Source organism: Herpailurus yagouaroundi, unplaced genomic scaffold (genome assembly GCF_014898765.1).
Source record: "Herpailurus yagouaroundi ecotype Mexico unplaced genomic scaffold, PumYag 184, whole genome shotgun sequence".
Lineage (NCBI taxonomy): Eukaryota > Metazoa > Chordata > Mammalia > Carnivora > Felidae > Herpailurus > Herpailurus yagouaroundi.
Genome location: NW_024412415.1, coordinates 24,766,949 through 24,785,546, shown reverse-complemented (window position 1 = coordinate 24,785,546; position 18,598 = coordinate 24,766,949). Strand labels below are relative to the sequence as shown.

Below are 18,598 nucleotides of genomic sequence, written 5' to 3'. Positions count from 1 at the left end.
AAGAAAGAAAGAAAGAAAGAAAGAAAGAAAGAAAGAAAGAAAGAAAGTCAGGATAAGTAATATCCTGGAGACTACTTGGGGATTTCTATGAAGTTGTTTGCTAAAGTTTATGTCTGTGTTCATATGTGCATTTTTTCCTGGGAAGAAGATTCATAAATCCCCAAAGTGATCCATGGCTTCCCCAGATGACCCTCGAGGGTCCAAAGAATTTAAATAGCCTGACCAAGGTCACTTGGCAAATTAATAGAAGAGATGGCCTTAGAATTACAAGTCTTTTGACCCACAGTCCAGGCATCTTGGTCCTAAATCTGCTTTTACTAGAAAAGTTTAAAAATCAAACATAACAGGGGCACCTGGGTGGCTCAGTCGGTTGAATGTACGACTTCAGCTCAGGTCATGATCTCACACTTTGTGAGTTTGAGCCCCACCTCAGGCTCTGTGCTGACAGTTCAGAGCCTGGAGCCTGCTTTGGATTCTCTGTCTCCCTCTCTTTCTGCCCCTCCCCTGCTCACACTGTATCTCTCTCTCAAAAAATAAATAAACATTAAAAAAAATAATTAAAAAAAAGAAAATCAAACATAATAAAGCACTAGGGAGAAAGGAGGTGGACAGTGGTAAGTTGAAATTTTTTGTAAGATTCCCATGGAACTAAACCAATTTAAGTTACCATTACCATTACCAATGAAGTAATGGTAGGTATTATCTGTTGGAAACTAACTTAATTTTTCAGAATAATAATAAAGCATGAAAACAGAGTCACAGTGTTGGCCTCGTATTTATTGTTTTTAAATTCTCCATTGATCACAAAGAGAAGTCTGTACCTCTAGTACAGACTTCAAATATAAATCAAGGACCTAAGGTTTTGACTTTAAGTAAATAATTGAAAGCTCATTATTTTCCTGGTAGGGATTTATTATTATTAATTATACAATTAATATTTATTAATTGAGGGTACATAATGAGAAGGAAATTACTGGACTCCAACCACTGGACTCTGTGCTCTGTGCTCTGTTTCTATCATCTAGGATTAAGGCTTGGGGTGTAGAAAAAAAAAAAAAAAGGAAGTCGGATAGCCTCTTCCTTCTAGCTCTTGCTCTCCCCTGCCTCTAAGCTCCCCCTGCATCCTCCATCTGTCTAGCATCCTGTTCTTTCCTCCTAAGGTTCTTGCCCTTCTTGATGGGGGAGCCATGAGGAGGAGGGTTGGAGAATGCAGGAAACATAGTTTGCACTTGCTCAGAAGTGAGACACATAATTAAGTCCACCACAGGAAGGGCAACTCGCTCCTCCCACCTCGGTCGGATCCCTCTTTCTCATCCTGGGTGGAGCCTGCCTAGCACAGCCTCTCCAGTGACTGTGGAGTGCCAATGTGCCCAGCATTGTCTGGTCTACGGAGACAATAGACACTGTCATCATTGTTTGGGGCAATGAATCAGTCTTCAGTTTGCAGGAGCAGTTGTATGTAGGTGTCAGGTGGCAAAGGTGTATTTTATGTAATCTAAATATAAGATGTAGCTAACTGAAAGATTCCATCGGTTGCCGAGTCCTATGGATTCGACTTCTGCAGTGTGGCTTCAGTTTACCTTTTCGCCTTGCCTCTCACCTGGATCTCCTGGCCACGTCTAGCTACCCGCTGTGCCTCTTACAGGCAGATGTTTAGCTACAGTCAATCCCCATGGTCTAATTCTCCTTTTAGGCCAGTCCTAATTCCACCTTCTTGAGTCTCAGAGTTGGAAGTTATCTTCAGAAAACCCATGGCTGTCGGTCTGCAAAGATTCCATGATTCGTTATGCGCATTTAATCTTCTCTTCTGGTCAGTTACTTTTCAGGGAGAGCCCTTGTTTGTCTTTGTACCCCACCTCATTTTGTGATTTGTCCTGCTAGGTATACAGTGCTATTTTTATTATTTATTTATCTCTTAAAAAATTTGTTTAATGTTTATTTATATTTGAGAGAGAGAGAGAGAGACAGAAAGAGAGAGAGAGAGAGAGAGAGAGAGAGAGAGAGGCAGAACTTGAGCAGGGGAGGAGCAGAGTGATGTAGACAGAATCTGAAGCAGGCTCCAGGCTCTGAGCTGTGAGCTGTCAGCACAGAGCATGATGTGGGGCTCAAACCCATAAGCAGTGAGATCATGAAACCCATAAGCAGTGAGATCATGACCTGAGCTGAAGTTGGAAGCTTAACCTACTGAGCCACCCAGCCACCCCTATAGTTCTATTTTTTTTTTTTAACGTTTATTTATTTTTGAGACAGAGAGAGACAGAGCATGAACGGGGGAGGGTCAGAGAGAGAGGAAGACACAGAATCTGAAACAGGCTCCAGGCTCTGAGCTGTCAGCACAAAGCCCGACGCGGGGCTCGAACTCACGGACCGCAAGATCATGACCTGAGCTGAAGTCAGACGTTTAACCCACTGAGCCACCCAGGCGCCCCCCTATAGTTCTATTTTTAAACGTATTGGGGGAAAATGCTTGCGTTTCCTTCTGCAGTGTGTGACTGCAGTCTTTAAAACACACCGGTTTTAAAGACTTGATCTTTACTTGGAGTAGACAGAGGGCAGAACTGCCCACACAGTGCAGCACTCCCCAAGTCCACACCAGTAAACTGCTGCTCTTGGTGACTCAGCTAATGGAGTGAAACAGGGAGGGGTGAATCAGGGAAAGCGCCCCGTGATTCAAATGTCACCGGAGCCTTTGATTTTAGTGGGGATGATGCAGTTGTCTGATGTGGGTGTCACCCCTCACTTCATTCAGCTCGCCTCTGGAGGGAGAGAAGAAGAATAAAGATACTTAAAAGGGCACCTGAAAGCCGAGCCACTCATTCACCGAAGGCAGGAGAATCAGTCTGCCCACGGGTACCTGTCCTCACTCGCCAGCCAGCTATATAATGTTGAAACCAGGGCAGACACCCTTCCGCCCCTGCTGTTTCCGAATCTGTGAAGAAAGCGCTCCCAGAAACTGGAATCTATTGTATCCATTGCCAGTGATCTTTGCTAGTATTGGGGTTTCAGGAACAGGCAGAGATACAGATGGAAGAAGGGACTGAAAGAATCGAAAATGGGATTTTGAAGCAGACAGTATGCTTTTTTAATTGTGGTTTTGGAGGACAGGTTGACTTCAGATGTTTAAAATTCACAGGTAATCCAAATACTGGTAAATTCAGACTGTCCTCATGAGATCTGTGTGCGGGACCTCCACACCTAACAGAGTGGGCAGATTTGTACTCTTTGAGCTTTTTGGAGTATGTTTTCCACACTCAGCTCCAGGTGGAAGGGATAAGGTATTCTAAGCTCTCCAGAGTGTGAAAGCAACGGCCTCCAAAGTGAGGCGGGAGGAAACCGACGTCCAGGTGACTGGTGGAGTCTGGAAAGATACGTATGATCACCAGTTAGAACATTTTGAATGGTATTTTGAGTGGCTTGTACACAAGGCATGGCAGAGTTGAGACAGGCCAGGTCAGTTGGGGCCCTCCTGCCAATGGGAGGTTTGGAGTGATATTAATTCATTAAATATTTGTTTATTGTTCTTTCCTGCTAGGCTGTAAACTCCTTAAGGGGGATACAGAGTCACATTCGTTTTTGAGTTTCCATCACCTGGTGAAATGTCTGGCACGTGGTAGAATCAGCAACTTTGTGGAATTGAGCCCAACTGTTCCCCCGCTAGACCAAAAATGCATGGAGAGCTGAAGACCTTTCACTGCAACTTTGCAGTGATGTTGTAGCCTCCAACAGAAGAGTGATTGATGAGAGCCGGTGGATTAACCTAGACAGTTAACTAACTGTAAACTGGAAATGTTTTCCAAAGATAAAAATAGCCCCCTCAGATAAATCCAGTAGAGCTTCCTTTTGAGTGTTCTTTTAATAGAACAGGATATTAGCAACTCTCGAGCTCAGCTCCTGGAAGGCAGAGACTGGAGGGAAGCTGGTGGGCTGGAATGGCTTCTGTATAGGACTCTCTCACTCTGTTGATTACAACCCTTCTACCGTTGAGACCAGGAGAGGTTCTGGGATTGCCCAAGGCCACACAACCAGTCCCAGCTTGTCCCCTCCAGGAGTAATGCGGCTCTTTCCAAGCAGACAAGGAAACAAAATTCACCCAGGCCCTCTGATGAAAGTTCCCAACTGCAGGGGCGCCTGGGTGGCTCAGTTGGTTAAGTGTCCAACTTCGGCTCGGGATGTGATCTTGCGTTTCATGGGTTCGAGCCCCACATTGGGCTCTGTACTGACAGCTCGGAGTCTCGAGCCTGCTTCAGAATCTGTCTCTCCCCTCTCTCTGCCCCTTCCCTGCTCATGCTCGCTCTCTGTCTCTCAAAAATAAATAAACATTAAAAAAATTTTTTTTTTAAGTTCCCAACTGTAAAGGGAAGCATTCTCAATCAGGTGTAACCCGTGACCTCGCTCTCAGGTCACTGCTGGCGGTTGTGCCAGGCTGTGGCCTATCACTACCAGATAGGATAAGAAGGTTTTCCTCATTCAGCTATGTGGACCATCAGAATGTAAAATTACCTGACCAAGTTTAGATCTGTTCTGGTTTAAAGAGAATTCGCTGCCTTTGTTTTTCCTTAGCGAACTAACAACTCACCTGCCCAACTGGGATCTCAGTTTTGCCCTCTTCCCAAGGCCAGTTTGTCTCCAAAGAGACATGCTAATGGCTTAATTGTTTTGTTTATTCTGCGCCTCATAAATTCTGGTAGCTTCTTTTGCATTAAGAGTAGAACTTTTTTTTGAGTGTCTTGGCATTTCCTTTTGTTTTGAATGGCTCTTAACGTTTGCTCCTAAATGTTTTTTTGAAAGGTTGGTTAGCTCTTAGTGATAGGTGTGGCTTTCTCTAAATAGGAGGTTTTTCTGGGTGTGGAATGGAGAAGGTGAAAAGGGAGGGATTTTCGAAAGAAATCCTATGCACTATATCTATATGACAAACAGATCATTTTGGAGCCTGATATTTATGCACTTATGTTCGCTTGGCTCACATACTTGAGTTTTGGGGGTTAAAAGATTAATGCATGCAAAGGAATGTTGATATTTAGCCTGACAAAAACTGTGCATTTACAGAGCTGTGGTTTGCTTTTCAAAATGTAGAAATGTAGAGGTTTACTTCTTCACCTCTGACAAAGAATTTCAAGTATGAGACTCTTCTGGCTCATGTAGTAAATGCATTTTTTATAAGTTTCATGTAAATGACACGTTCTGGATCAAGAAACTTGATAATGCACTAGGAGAATAATTCTCAATGCAGGGTGGAATCTGACTTTGGTGAAGGGAAGACTCTTGCAAGGGAAGGTTGAAGAAGGTTAAATACACTGAGGTTGGTTAAATCGGGTATCCTGGCCCCTTGGAAGAGAAATACTTTCTCTCCTACCAAGTGGAGTTTGGAAACTTCAGAGCTGGGAAATAATGTATTAGATTTTGATGTGCTAAATCACTTGAACAAGTAATGAAACTAATATTATACTATAACTTAACTAACTGGAATTTAAATAAAAAACTTACAAAAATAAATCATTCAGACAAGTACATGATCACGCTATTTTTGGATGTGTCTGTAATTATGCAGGGTTACATGATGATAAAATTTTCAGTGGCTTTTCCAGTTTCTGAAGGTATTCTATCCTTTGCATTCTCAGTCAGTCCGCCTGGAGACCTTAGTTTTTTTGTGGGAGTATGGGTCTATAAATTTAACAGCTTTTCACACCCCCCAAGAGAAGAGAAATCTGCTATTGGAATGAACAATTACTGGGGTGTCTGGGTGGCTAAGCTGGTTAAGTGACTGCCTTTAGCTCAGGTCATGATCTCATGGTTCATGGGTTCAAGCCCCACATCAGGTTCTCTGCTGTCAGCACAGAGCCCTCTTCGGATCCCCTGTCCCACTGTGTCTGTGCCCCTGACCCACTTGCGTGCTCTCTCTCTCTCTCAAAAGTAAATTAAAATAAACTAAAAAAAAAAAAAAAAAAAAAAGAAAGAAAGAATGAGCAGTTACTGAGGACCCACTCCGTATTGTTCTGCTTTTGTACCTCCTTTGAGGTAGGTATTCGTTTTCCGCCTACAGACGAGGAAACAAAATACCATCTGAAAAGTGGCAGAGGATGGATTTAAATTCAGCATCATCTGAATCTGCTGTGGAGAGGAGCTGTCTATTCCTAGACACATGCACATTCAAGTTGTGGGGTCTATGGGCCAGCAGCATGGGCACCAACTGGGCTGTTGAAAGAACTGCAGAACTTCAGGCCCCACCCCAGACCTCCTGATTCTGAGTCTTCATTTAAATGAGACCCCAGGTGAGAAAGCACTAGTGCACAGGAAACCTGTGGTCTAAGCACGGTGACATGACTCGAAACAGGTGTCCAGTGGAAGCCTGGTGTTGTCCTCCAGGATGCCGTCTTACAAGGACAGGGATGCAAACAGTCAATCATCTCTTATCTTGCTGAAGCAGAAGTGACATGGCAATGCTCAGGAGCGGGGTGGATGGAAAGTTTTCTCCATCTGAGGCAGTTCTGGAGTCAGACGCCTGGAATCAGGGGCTGCCTACAGCGTGATTGGAAAGCCCTCCACCCAGAATGACTCCTCCGAGGCTCCTGTCAATGCCGAGCTTTGCCATTACCGGTTGCTCTGAGCTGCTGCATCATTCTTGATAAAATGTTGGTTGGTTAATAACATCTCGCTGTAAACTAATCTATCAAACCTTCTAAAGGTGCCCAAGAACAGATTCTGTCAGGCTGGAGAGAGAGAGAGAGAGATCCAGACTCGGGAATATCAATAGCGAAGAGTCCAGCCTCCAGAACCCTTCCACCCCTGGGGCTACAGAAAGCGTCCTTTGCCTTCTCTTCCTAATTCGTACAGCTAGACTGGAGACATCAGGGGCCTTTTCTGTCCCTCTCCTCCTTTCAGGACTCCTGCTGGTCCCAAACCTTGTGAAGGTGTCCTCCTTTGCTCAGCTGTCATCCTGGTTTGAATCTGCCTTGTCTTACGCTGGGACCATCACAAGGGTTGCCTAAGTGATCTTCCCTGTCTTCCCCCTTTAATTTACAGAAAGAGCAGTGCCAGAATCATTTTCCTGGTCATACGGCTTTACACCTGTCACTCTTACTCAAAAAACTCTCAGCTCTTACAGAAAAGAGGCTAAAGACCAAAATGTGGATCCATCTCAACTCTATTCCAGGCTGCCCCTGTCCAACTTTTATTTTCCAGTAGTCCTTCTGGAATATGTAAACTCCATGGGGCAGCCTGAATGCCTTGTCCCTGCTATTAGCTCCTAGCATAGTGCCTGCACACCATAGGTTTTCAATAAATATTGATTGAACGGATGAATGCACAAGCTGATTCTCATGTTTTATAGTCTGGCTAGAATTCACTCCTTGGTCAGGCTGTTCTTAATGACTGGCCTTCCATTCCCTTTCTTGCCATTTATCAGAATCCTCTGAGGCCCACATAAAGGCTCATTTCCTGGAAACTTTTGATTTAGCTCACTGAGTTCATTTCTTCTTCAAATCGTAACCCTTGTCATGGAGTTATTTGTTTGGTGCTCAATTATACGTAATCTCACATTGCTATCTGTGTGTGAGTCACACTGTATAGATAGACTCTAAACCCCCTGAGGTCAGAAACAATTTGCATTTCTTTATACTTTTCAGAGTTTATCCTCTTTCCCTTTGGCCTTTTCTCATTTTCCTGCCTCCCCTCCTTGTTCCCAGGTCATTGGCCGCTCTTTGACCACACTTGTGTTGGGTATTCCCCTTGGTTGTGGATCAGGCACCCCTCCCCCCTGGAATGTGTGTGGTCCCTGGGGACAGGTACTGCATCACCTGGTTTCTCCCTGTGTGAATGATGGATGCTATAAGCTTTGTCCTTCTGAATTTTCTGTCCCTCCTTTTCGTTCTGCCCAGTTCCTGGAACTCCCTTTTTTCCACTAATACAAATATGATCATAGTGAATAAAAGTCAGTGCCCTTGTGACTCAGTGTATTTTCCAGCTACAGTGTGAAGGTGTCTTAGAAGCCACTGGAGACAGCAGTAGTGGATCTGTTTCACTCTGAGGGGGAGGCAGGAGCCTGCCTGGGGATCAGGAAAGGGGTTTGTTTCCCCTTACGTTACCTGGAACAAAGTAGAACAAATTATTTAGCTCTGTACTTCAATTTCATTTTTTTAAAAAAAGGAAGTAAGAGTGGTTTGCATTCTTTTTTCTAGTAGGTGCTGCATTGAGAATCAATAAGAACATAAAGTGCTTTGAATCCAGTCCTTGTGACATGCACAGCACCATAGCCCTACCCCGGCTGAAGCTCTCTACTACATGCCCCTCCTTTCTGGCTCTTCTGCCTCCCCCCAAATCTGAAGGCGACTGTTCCTAGTACATTAGCATTTTTCTTTTTTCTTTTTTTGTTTATTTATTGATTTCAAGGGAGACAGCAGGAGTGAGGGAAAGGCAGAGAGAGAGAGAGGAAGATGGAGAATCCCAGGCAGGCTCTGCACTAACAGTGTAGAGCCCGATGGGGGGCTCGAACCAAGGAAACCTCGAGATCGTGACCTGAGCTGAAACCAAGAGTTGGATGCCTAACTGACCAAGCCACCCAGGCTCCCCGCATTAGCATTTTTCTAATAAACTTGTGCAGTCTGGCTTACTAAACTTTACGGAAGTTATTGCCAGTCTTTTCTTTGAAAGAGTTTCATGTTACCTGATAAGGAAATACATCAAAATTGGAATCAATTGAGTAAGGTTAGAAATGTTTGAAGACCATTCGCAACCACGTGGATGGAACTAGAGGTTATTGTGCTAAGCGAAATTAGTCAGAGAAAGACAAATATCATATGACTTCACTCATATGAGGACTTTAAGATAAAAAACAGATGAACATAATATAAAAACAGGGAAGAGGACAAAACATAAGAGACTCTTAAATATGGAGAATAACAGAGGGTTACTGGAGGGGTTGTGGGGTGGGATGGGCTAAATGGGTTAGGGGCATTAAGGAATCTACTCCTGAAATCGTTGCACCATATGCCAACTAACTTGGATGTAAATTAAAAAAATAAATAAAAACCCTGACAGGATTTAAAAAAAAAAAAAAAAAAGAAGTGTTTCAAGAAAAGAGACACATCTCTGCTTGACCTGCTCAGCTTCTAATTTTCACATCTTACTAGCTTGGGGAGGGATGAATGGCAGAGAAGAGAAATCACAGGATGAAATGAGTCAGTAATGAATTCATTGAATTTGGGCAGGGTAGCTTGCCTATTTGAAAAATTCTTGGCAAAATTTCTCATCACCCTCCTCCATAATTGGCTGGGTATTTTAAAGAAGACTTATTGCATTTGAATTTTCTGAATAGAGAGAGTTCAGCTCAGCCTTTTGTATATGGTAGGTTGTTCAAAGTGCATTACTGGAAGTGGGGAAAGACACCCTTTTTTTCTTTATTCCTGGGCTGGAGGAGGGAAAGCCTGGTATAGAAGCACCCTAAACTCATGATTATATCCTTTTCATAAACATGACAGAATCTTCTGTTAGAAAATTATAACTGCAAGTAGAAATAATGAAAGAGCCATATATACATACTTAGATGTTCACTTGAGAAGTTATGGTGGAAAATAATTAATTACTAGCCAAAATAAGGTTTCTAATGATCCTTCCCCCCACCCCACCCCGGGTGCCCCCACTCCATGCCCAAGTCTTACCTACACTCAACAAAATCCCATCCCCTGAAGCCTTCTCAGACAGACCCCTTCCACTTCCATGTGTCCATGGCACGTGTTTAAATCGTCTTCCCCTCACACATCATGGTCTACTTGGTGTTAGAATACTCAGGGTTCTGTGTCTCACTAAGATGTGGAACTCTGGAAAGCAGGGGTTGTTTTTGGACATTAGCCAGTGGTCTCCATCTAGTTTAGAAGCACTTGTGGACCTTTTAAAAATGTCAATCCCTGGGGGTGCCTGGGTGGCTCGGTCGGTTAAGTGTTGGGCTCTTGATTTTGGCTCAGGTTGTGATCCCAGGGTTGTGGGATCAAGCTCACATTGGGCTCTGTGCTGAGCATTGAGGCTGCTTGGGACTCTCTCTCTCCCCGCCTCTGCCCTTCTCCCCTGCGCTCCCTCTCTCTCTCTCTCTCTCTCTCTCTCTCTCTCTCTCTCACACACACACACACACACACACACACACACACACACACACACACAGTCAATCCTTGGACTCCATCCTAGACCAGTTGAAATCAGAGTTCCTGGGATGCCCTCAACTGTCTTCTTACCTTTCAAAGTTTACTGGGTGATTCCTAAAACAAGCCAGGGTTGTGATTCAGTGTTAGTAGAAGATATTTAAGTATTGTTGACTCTGCCATAATTTGGTGCAACATCAAATTCAAACCAATTAGGAAATATATTTGCCATGCTGCATCAAACCACTGAACTTACAGGAGATTTTTTTTCTGGCGAGAGAATGGAGAGAAGGGATGGGGAGTATATTTGTTTAATGACTCTGACTTCTGTAGAAGGGAGACTAGTTCGCAGGGGACCTTATAAAAGAGGAACCTCAGTGTGAACAACACTTGGCATGACCCTGGCAGCCTTCTACCTCTTCCCCACTGTGGTCATGTACCCTTGAGCAGAGACCTCCAGAACATGGCAGGGTATCAGGAGAGATGGTTTTCAGTAGGTTTGGGATGAGGTTCAGGCATCTGTTTTTCACAAGGGTTCCAGATGATTCCTGAGAGCTTGAGAACCACTGTTCTATAGGACCATGGAACTGAAAACAATGTGGGTGTTGTATCATAAGCACTGGGTCTTTTTTGGGAGGTGGAGGGGTTGGTTTTTCTTACCCCCAAATTGCACAATCATATATATATTTTCTCTAGAACTTTTGTGTAGTTTTATTTTTTAAGTTTTTGTTTATTTATTTATTTAATAATCTCTGCACCCAACATGGGGCTCGAACTCATGACCCTGAGATCAAGAGTCATGTGCTCCTCCGACTGAGTCAGCCAGGCGCCCCTAGAACTTTTAGTAGTTTTAAAACTTGTAGTTTTAAAGTTTAGTTTCTTACATGATCTGACATTTACTTTTCTGGTGTGAGAGACTATACCCCATAGATCCTTTTCCAAATGGATATTTAAATAATGATTCTGGTTTCTCTTCAGATCGTATAAATCTTCACCTTTAATAAATAATGATTCTAAAAATAATTTATTAAAGAACACATTCTTCATCTTCTGTTCTTTTTTTCCCATTTTTTAATGTTTATTTATTTTTGAGAGAGAGAGAGAGAAAGTGTGCAAGGGAGGGGCAGAGAGAAATGGAGAGAGAGAGAATCCCAAGCAGGCTCTGTGCCGACAGTGACGAGCCTGACCCAGGGCTCAAACTCAGGAACCATGAGCTGAAATCAAGAGTTGGGCACTTAGGCAACTGAACCACCCAGGTGCCCCTGTGTTTTCTTTTCTTGATTAAAAAAAAAAAAAAAAAAAAAAAAAAAAAGCAAGCAATTTCTCTCAAATGTCCTAACGTACTTTGTGTAGGTCCGTTTCTTCATTACTGAAACAGCTTGGACCATCAGGTCCTCATTCTGAAGACTCACGGCGGCCGTGTGGCCCATGACTTGCAGAAGCAAAAGGTGAACCAGATGCTTTGGTAGCAGGACATACCCTGCAGCTGTGCTTCTGAATAGATCCCTGAGAGTGGCCAGATGTTCAGGGACGCATCTCTTCCTAAAGGTCAAGAAAGCACAGTTAAAAGTGAAAAGAAGACAGAAGTGTTTTAGTCGTATTTAGAAGAATGAGGGATTCAGAAGTGGGAGTCAGGCTTTTTGGAATCTCAGTAGGAAAACAAAAGAATGATTCCAGGAATCAAATAATTCTAAGAACTAATTATGTAAAACATTTTGCAAACTATAAAGTGATATTCAAATATATCAGGAAGTACTAACTCCATGTGTTCTAGCTACATTTGAAAGACTTCCAGAAAATAAGCAATGTCATTGCTGAGTAAAACTTGGTCTGTTGACCCTAGGATTCTTGTTGTGGCTTAAAGGAAGTTTTATGGGAAAGCAGAGGAAACTGTAAAATAACACTTTAATTCAGGTACCTGTCTATAGCATGAACAACACCTAGAAAGCCTTCGGGATTCTGGTAATTGGTTGAATGTGCTATCTATTCTAAGTGTGCAGGCTAAATACCTATTCATTCCCCAAGTGAGGACATGGGATAATAATGTTCCATTATTAGCAATTAATTAATGATGTCCTATTCCTGGTACCTCTCTCTTTGCATTTCCCTGTCTTTCCTCAGTCATCTTGTGTCACAGGGAGTACAAAAAGTAGTTGGCCAATTCTGTTTTCTAGCATTAAGATAAAAGCCAAGTTAAAGACAAATGCTTAACCGTTGGGTAATAACAGCTAGTGAATTGAGAGTTTCCTGTACAAAGGGATAAGTAGTCTGGATACCCAAGACATCAAATTACTCTTCTCATTTTCATATTTTCACATTATGTTCTGCCATGTGAAATAAGTAGATGTGAGATTTTTTTGGAATGTTCTAGTGGTTACAGGTTGGAGACGGTTGAGATGCCCTTTCCCTGGTCAGTCGGCTAAGTGGTCATCAGCCCCAACCCTCCTGAGAGCCCGAAGAGACAGTCCAGGTGGGAGTGGGATATGACTTGAGGAGCAGAGTTGGCTCAGTATCTTGTGGAATGATCTTAGCGGGAGGTGGTCTGAAACCACAGAGGAAACAACTCTTTGTGTACAACTTCCCACTTTATACTTTAGCAGACAGTGTGCCTTCATGGACTGATAGCGTAATCCTCTGTGACCAACGGGTCGAAAAAGAAAGTTTGCTGGACACAAACTGGGAGTCAGGAAAGTACTGCTTGCCGAGTAAGGCATTTAGACTCCTCTTTGAAGCAAAAAGAAAGTCTTAACACTGACCTAGTTTAAGGGGTTATTGTTACTTGGGGGGGGGAAAAATCCTGTTCGTGAAAATAGAAATTTGGACAGAAATAAAAGAGGCTACCAAATTCCTAAGTCATCTATTAATTTTTTTTCAAACTTAATTGCATTTTCTTGGCCTCACAGTGCAATTGTTGCTATGGGCCCACTTTAGTTACACCTAGTAGCTGAATCTGCAAATACCACAAAGCTTTACTTCCGTCAGAAGGATTTCATTTGATTAATTTACACTCTTGGGTGACATTTCTTAGTTGTGTAGGAGGGAAAAAACTAGCTTAATTTAACCACATTAGCCACATCATGGATGGGGAAATGTAGGGAGTGTGTAAGTGATTTATTTGCCTTATTACTTAAGTGAAGATGTTTCTGGCTTAGGTTTTTACCTTGTCCTTTAAGAGCTTTACGAGCAAGATATTTTAGGCTATGCTAGTTTGAATGTTCTTTTAACTCCGGCACTGCAGGCTAAGGCTCTAATTTCTGCCAAATGTGAAATAGTGGAACAGAATAAAACCATGTGCTTTACATTATAAAAGTTATATCTGATGGATGTCCATGTTTAGAAAAATCACAATCAAGCTCACCATTTGTAGATATGGATAACAACTCCTTTGCCAAACAAAGTTGGTTTCATCCTAATTGCTTACCTTTATGTGTTTTATTTTCGTATCTGTAGTAAAATAGATTTGGTTATACTTAAAAACCGTTCAGTGGAAATTTGTAGTGTGGAGCCTGGTTTGTTTGAGTCCTGGCTCTTGTAATTTTAGAGCCATATCTTTGATTTGTTCATAATATTCATAGTAATAAATCACCTCCCAGAGTTGTTATAAGGATCAAATCAAATCTAGTTATCTGGAAGTGTGTTGTAAATTATAAATAATTTAATAATTGTAAGGAAGTATTATGTAAACATTGATTTGCTTTAAAACTAGGGGTACCTAGGGGCGCCTGGGTGGCTCGGTCGGTTAAGCGTCCGACTTCGGCTCAGGTCATGATCTCACGGTCTGTGAGTTCGAGCCCCGTGTCGGGCTCTGCTGACCGGTCAGAGCCTGGAGCCTGTTTCTGATTCTGTGTCTCCCTCTCTCTCTGCCCCTCCCCTGTTCGTGCTCTGTCTTTCTCTGCCTCAAAAATAAATAAGCGTTAAAAAAAAAAAACAAAAAAAAAAACAAAACTGGGGGTACCTAGGTGTATGCTGTATGACTTGCTGAAGGTACCAGAGAATTTTCCGGATGGTCCAACATGTGTCCAAAACTCAGGTCCTATTAAAGACACGTATTTTAAAGATAAAAGACATTTGTCACAGCATTCTGAGATCTAGATTTTAAAAGATATAAATTAACATTGAAGGATTTTTTTTTTAATCCAGGAGAAAGTTTCAAGAATTTCTTTCGCTTTAGGTATTGGCTGGGTGTAATTGGGAAGAGGAGTAGCAAATAGGGAGCACCAAGGGACTGGTCCTCTGATATCACCAGAGAGATGCCCACATCATACAACCAGGATCTTATGTGAGAAGGACATCAGAAGCATGTGTGCAAATGGTGCTGCATGTATTTTTTTTTCTTTTTTCCGAGAGAGTGCAAGCGGGGAGGGGGGTGGAGGGGGAGGGAGAATCTTAAGCAGGCTCCATGCTCAGTGTGGAGCCCGATGTGGGGCTCGATCCCATGACCCTGGGACCATGACCTGCATGGAAATCAAGAGTCAGATGCTCAACTGGCTGAGCCACCCAGGCGCCCCCGGCGTATATTCTCAATGACATTTGTAACACCTTCTACGTAAACTAGGGCAATCACAGTTTCAAACGATAAAGGTTCTTTTGCACCATCCTCAAAGGGTGTCATTTGAATTTATTGGGTTTTTTTGTTACCCCATCGTGCCTGCCAAAGTTTATTGGTAAATAAATACTCAGGCTGCTTAGCAGTGGCTGTTCTCTAGGGCGTGGAGTATAATACACTTTAAGTGCAAGTCTGTCCTAGCCTCTAGACTCTGAGTAGCTGGGAAAAACAGGTGCTGGACTTCAGAGAGATCTGGAAGTGAGCCTGGTCCGGCCTCTTGCAGCCCTGATCGTCATGTGGCATGTGCATGGGACAACAGTAAAACGCAGCCCTTGCTGCAGAACCAAGCAGTTTTTTTTTATTATTATTCATATTCAGCACAGATCTGTTGATGCAAAAAACATGCTCTCCTGATGTGGCCACTGAATCATCACTTGCTTCTTTCAAAATCCCCGAAATCTTGTATTCTGATGGTATTTGGCACATCGCATCTCATCCTGCAGCAGCCTATGCTTGCCAGCAAAGTGTCTGAGAGTGGTTTCAAGTAATTTGAACAAACTCTTTGATGATAGTCCACCTTTTAGTACGTACCGAGAATAGTACATATACCCACACAGTTGTGCCAAATCTTGTTCCTTTTTCTTTTTTAAATTTTAACATCAGATTTGTGCTTTGTTTAATAATAAAAGTATAAGGCTAGGAGCTATGTAAGGAATGAGTAGAGATTATTCCTGGTGGGCTCGGGTCCCACGTGAATGCCCTTGTTTTTCTCTTTCACGGTTGGACCCATCATGGTGTGAATATTCTCTTTGATACAGTCTTTAATTGCATTACATTTTTCTTACAAGAGCTACTAAAGACTGTTAACACATTTATTTAAAACTTCCTCAGCCATATTCACAGCAAGGAGGGGTTGGTGGGTGTGTCTTTTGCGAATAAATTCCCTTTGTCTGCCTAGTAATTTCCTTCCAGGTTTCTGAACGTGTAACCCATAAATGACACGTATGGGTGAATGGAGCAAAATGGAGGAGACATTTATGCCAGTCTGAGAAGTTAATAATTTTGATCATCAATGTTAGCGAGTTGGCAAGTTTTTCTCAGATCCCCTACTATTTTTTGACTCTGCCGTCTGAACCCAAAGACCTGGCAGTGTGGCGAGAAGGGGCTGGTGAGCCCAGCCAAGTAATTTCTGGGTAATCATCTTATGGAGACTTCACAGACTTTGGCGAATATTTGGATGGAGTCGGTGGTGGTTTTATTGCTACCATCTGATTCTGCTTTGGGCCTGTAGCAATTTCTGCCACTTTGTCACCAATGGGGGAAAATGCTGTTACTAGAGTGGAAAAAGATGACATTCAGTAGCAGTGTCTTATATTCTGCTCAGAATTTGTCCACAATGGTCCTGTGTTAAAGAGCAAAGCGTCCAGCTGCTGTTGGTTGGGTCAGACACTGATAATTTATCTTAACTTGAAATTATATTGTCCATCCTGAGAATGAGTAAGATGAAATAACAGAAGATAGCAGTGGGGATATGTTGGGGTCCCGATTGCCCCATCTTCCTTTTTGGTCTTCTGGTCTCAGAAGCCTATGGGCCCCAGGGAAGCGAAGCTCTGTCTTGTTCACCACTGTTTTGCCAGGACTTAGTGCAGTGCCTGGCATAGAGTCGGAGCTCAGTTTATTGAATGAATTAATTGGGTGAGTGCATAAAAAACCAAGTAGAACAGGAGTTCCTCGGAGCAGCTGCAAAAATAAGCAATTCCCAGAAACCTTTGAATTTTGCGTGGGGTTTGTTTGTTTGGTGGGTTGGTTGGTTGGTTGGTTGGTTGGTTTACAAAGACCAACAATAGGGAAAATCCACTAGACTCCAGTCTTCATATGGTTATTATTTGTTGATGATGTGGTGGATGGAATGAAGGTGTTCTTTTCCCATCCTTAGCACACACACCTCTTGTGTTGGATCTTGAGTGTCACCATCAACCATCACTTTGTCCCTCAGTTGCTGCTGTTCTCTGCTATTCAGAGCTCATCAATATTGGTGGGCAATTAGATTATTTCCATTTTTGTTAAACACTACTGCTAGTATTCCGTTAAGTAGATTCTGTGCAGCAGGATTGTTGATTCATAGGGTATATGCCTGTGACATTTTGAGAGGAACTCCATTAATTGGCTTCCAGAAAGGATTTGTCTATTTATGTGCTCACTGAGGGCATTAATGAGTGGAGAATTATGAAAATAAGGTAACATTTAAGATTACTGGAGGATGATTTCAAGTAACTGAAAACTAACTGCCTGTAAGCTCGCACAATTTTTGAGAATAAGAAATTCTTTATATTTCTTTTATATCCTGCACCACATAGTAAACTGATTAATGTAATTGATCTTTACTGTCACGAAGTCTCTTACCTTTCATACTCTTCCCCATTACCTGGGCATATTTCCAGGGGTCTCTTAGGGAGAAAAGCTAACCCTTTCCCATGAGGATGTGCTCGTTCCAAAGTTTTATTTAGCTATGTAGTAGAAACTCAAAAGGTATTTATTGAACTCATTCTCCTGGTTCAGCTTTCACCTATACACATTATAGGAATAGAAGAAAAAAAGGAAGAAAAAACAGAGGCTAAAATCAAGGCAGGAAGAGAGTCGATTTAGAAGGAGAAAGTGGGGAATTAGTTTGCTCAGAGGAAGAAAGATATACCAGCAATGGGAAATAGGTCTACTGTGTGTGGTGGGGTATGGGTGGTAGCAGGAAGTCTTGGATTTTTTTTTTTAAACATTTTATTTTTAAGTAATCTTTACACCCAACATAGGGCTTGAACTCACAACCCTGAGATCAAGAGTTGCATGCTCTACTGATTGAGCCAGCCAGGGCCCCCAGTGACAGAAAGGCTTACAATGTATGTAGAACATTGGTAAGTGGATAGGCTATATTAGAAGTAGATTGAAATGAAGCTGGATAGTTACAACAGAAACTTGGAAAGCAAGACACGGAATAGGAATATAGAATTTCAGAATTTAGAAGAAATGTGACATTTCTTAGTAGAATTATACTTAGGTTGTGTTTATTAAGCAACAGCAGCTAGCAAGGTTACTATGCATGCCAGTACAGATAAATAAGACCATCAAGTCTTCATGGAAAGGAAAGAAGAATTTGTCACTCATATGTCTTCCCAGCTCAACTCCTTTTTTGAGGTATAGGGGGTATAGTTGGAGATGGGGCGGGGGAGGAGGGTGCTGTTAGGTTTGTCTACATAATGGGAAGCACCTGATTAAAAAACAATATGGAGCCAGTCTTGACAATCAAATTGGCTGCATCCAAAAGAATGCCAGCAAAGTCAATTCCCAAAATCTCTTCTGTTAAATAGTGACATAAAGGTGACCTAAGTGGTGGGGAAATTTAGTTTATGTGGCTTTAGCATGAGACGGATCGATGACAATTCTCCTGTGGATTTATAGAACTGGGAGTACTATAACTAGAAATACCTGTCACCATAGACTCCTGGTATTATTTGGGGTAATCTATATTATAATGAAGGTGAACATCACTTCTCTAGTGACAACCAAATAATGGAAGCCCTGGATCAGTTGTTCTGGTCTGTGGTCATATTGGAAATAGTGGGTTTGCTTTTGATTTTAGAAGGTAAATGTGTTTGTGAGAGCTGTAGGAAAGCCCAGAACTCACTTCCATTAAAGTGACACTGTAATGCCATCATGCACTTTGTCTCACAAGAGAAGTAACACCAATTAGCAGACCTTGAATACTTAACCCGTGACATTGAGCAGGTGATTTAACTTCTCTGAGAACACAGTTCCTCATCTGCAAAATGGAAATAGTGTCTACTCCCAGTCACAAGGTGGTTTGAGGGCTCAAAATGGTAAAGAAGAGAAAGCTAAAGTACTGCAAAATTGTAGTGTACTTTTTGCTTTTAAA

The 18,598-nt window shown here is 42.3% G+C and overlaps 1 protein-coding gene and 1 long non-coding RNA gene across 2 annotated transcripts in view; both read left to right on the top strand.

The window, feature by feature from the left end:
• MYO1E (myosin IE) overlaps positions 1-18,598 on the top strand; it is a 218,401-nt gene that overhangs the window by 12,383 nt on the left and 187,420 nt on the right. The window lies entirely within an intron of this gene.
• On the top strand, positions 4,259-17,313 carry LOC121041782 (uncharacterized). The gene is made up of 3 exons (XR_005795846.1): positions 4,259-7,873; positions 15,917-15,919; positions 17,303-17,313. It is a non-coding gene; the product is annotated as an uncharacterized LOC121041782 (long non-coding RNA).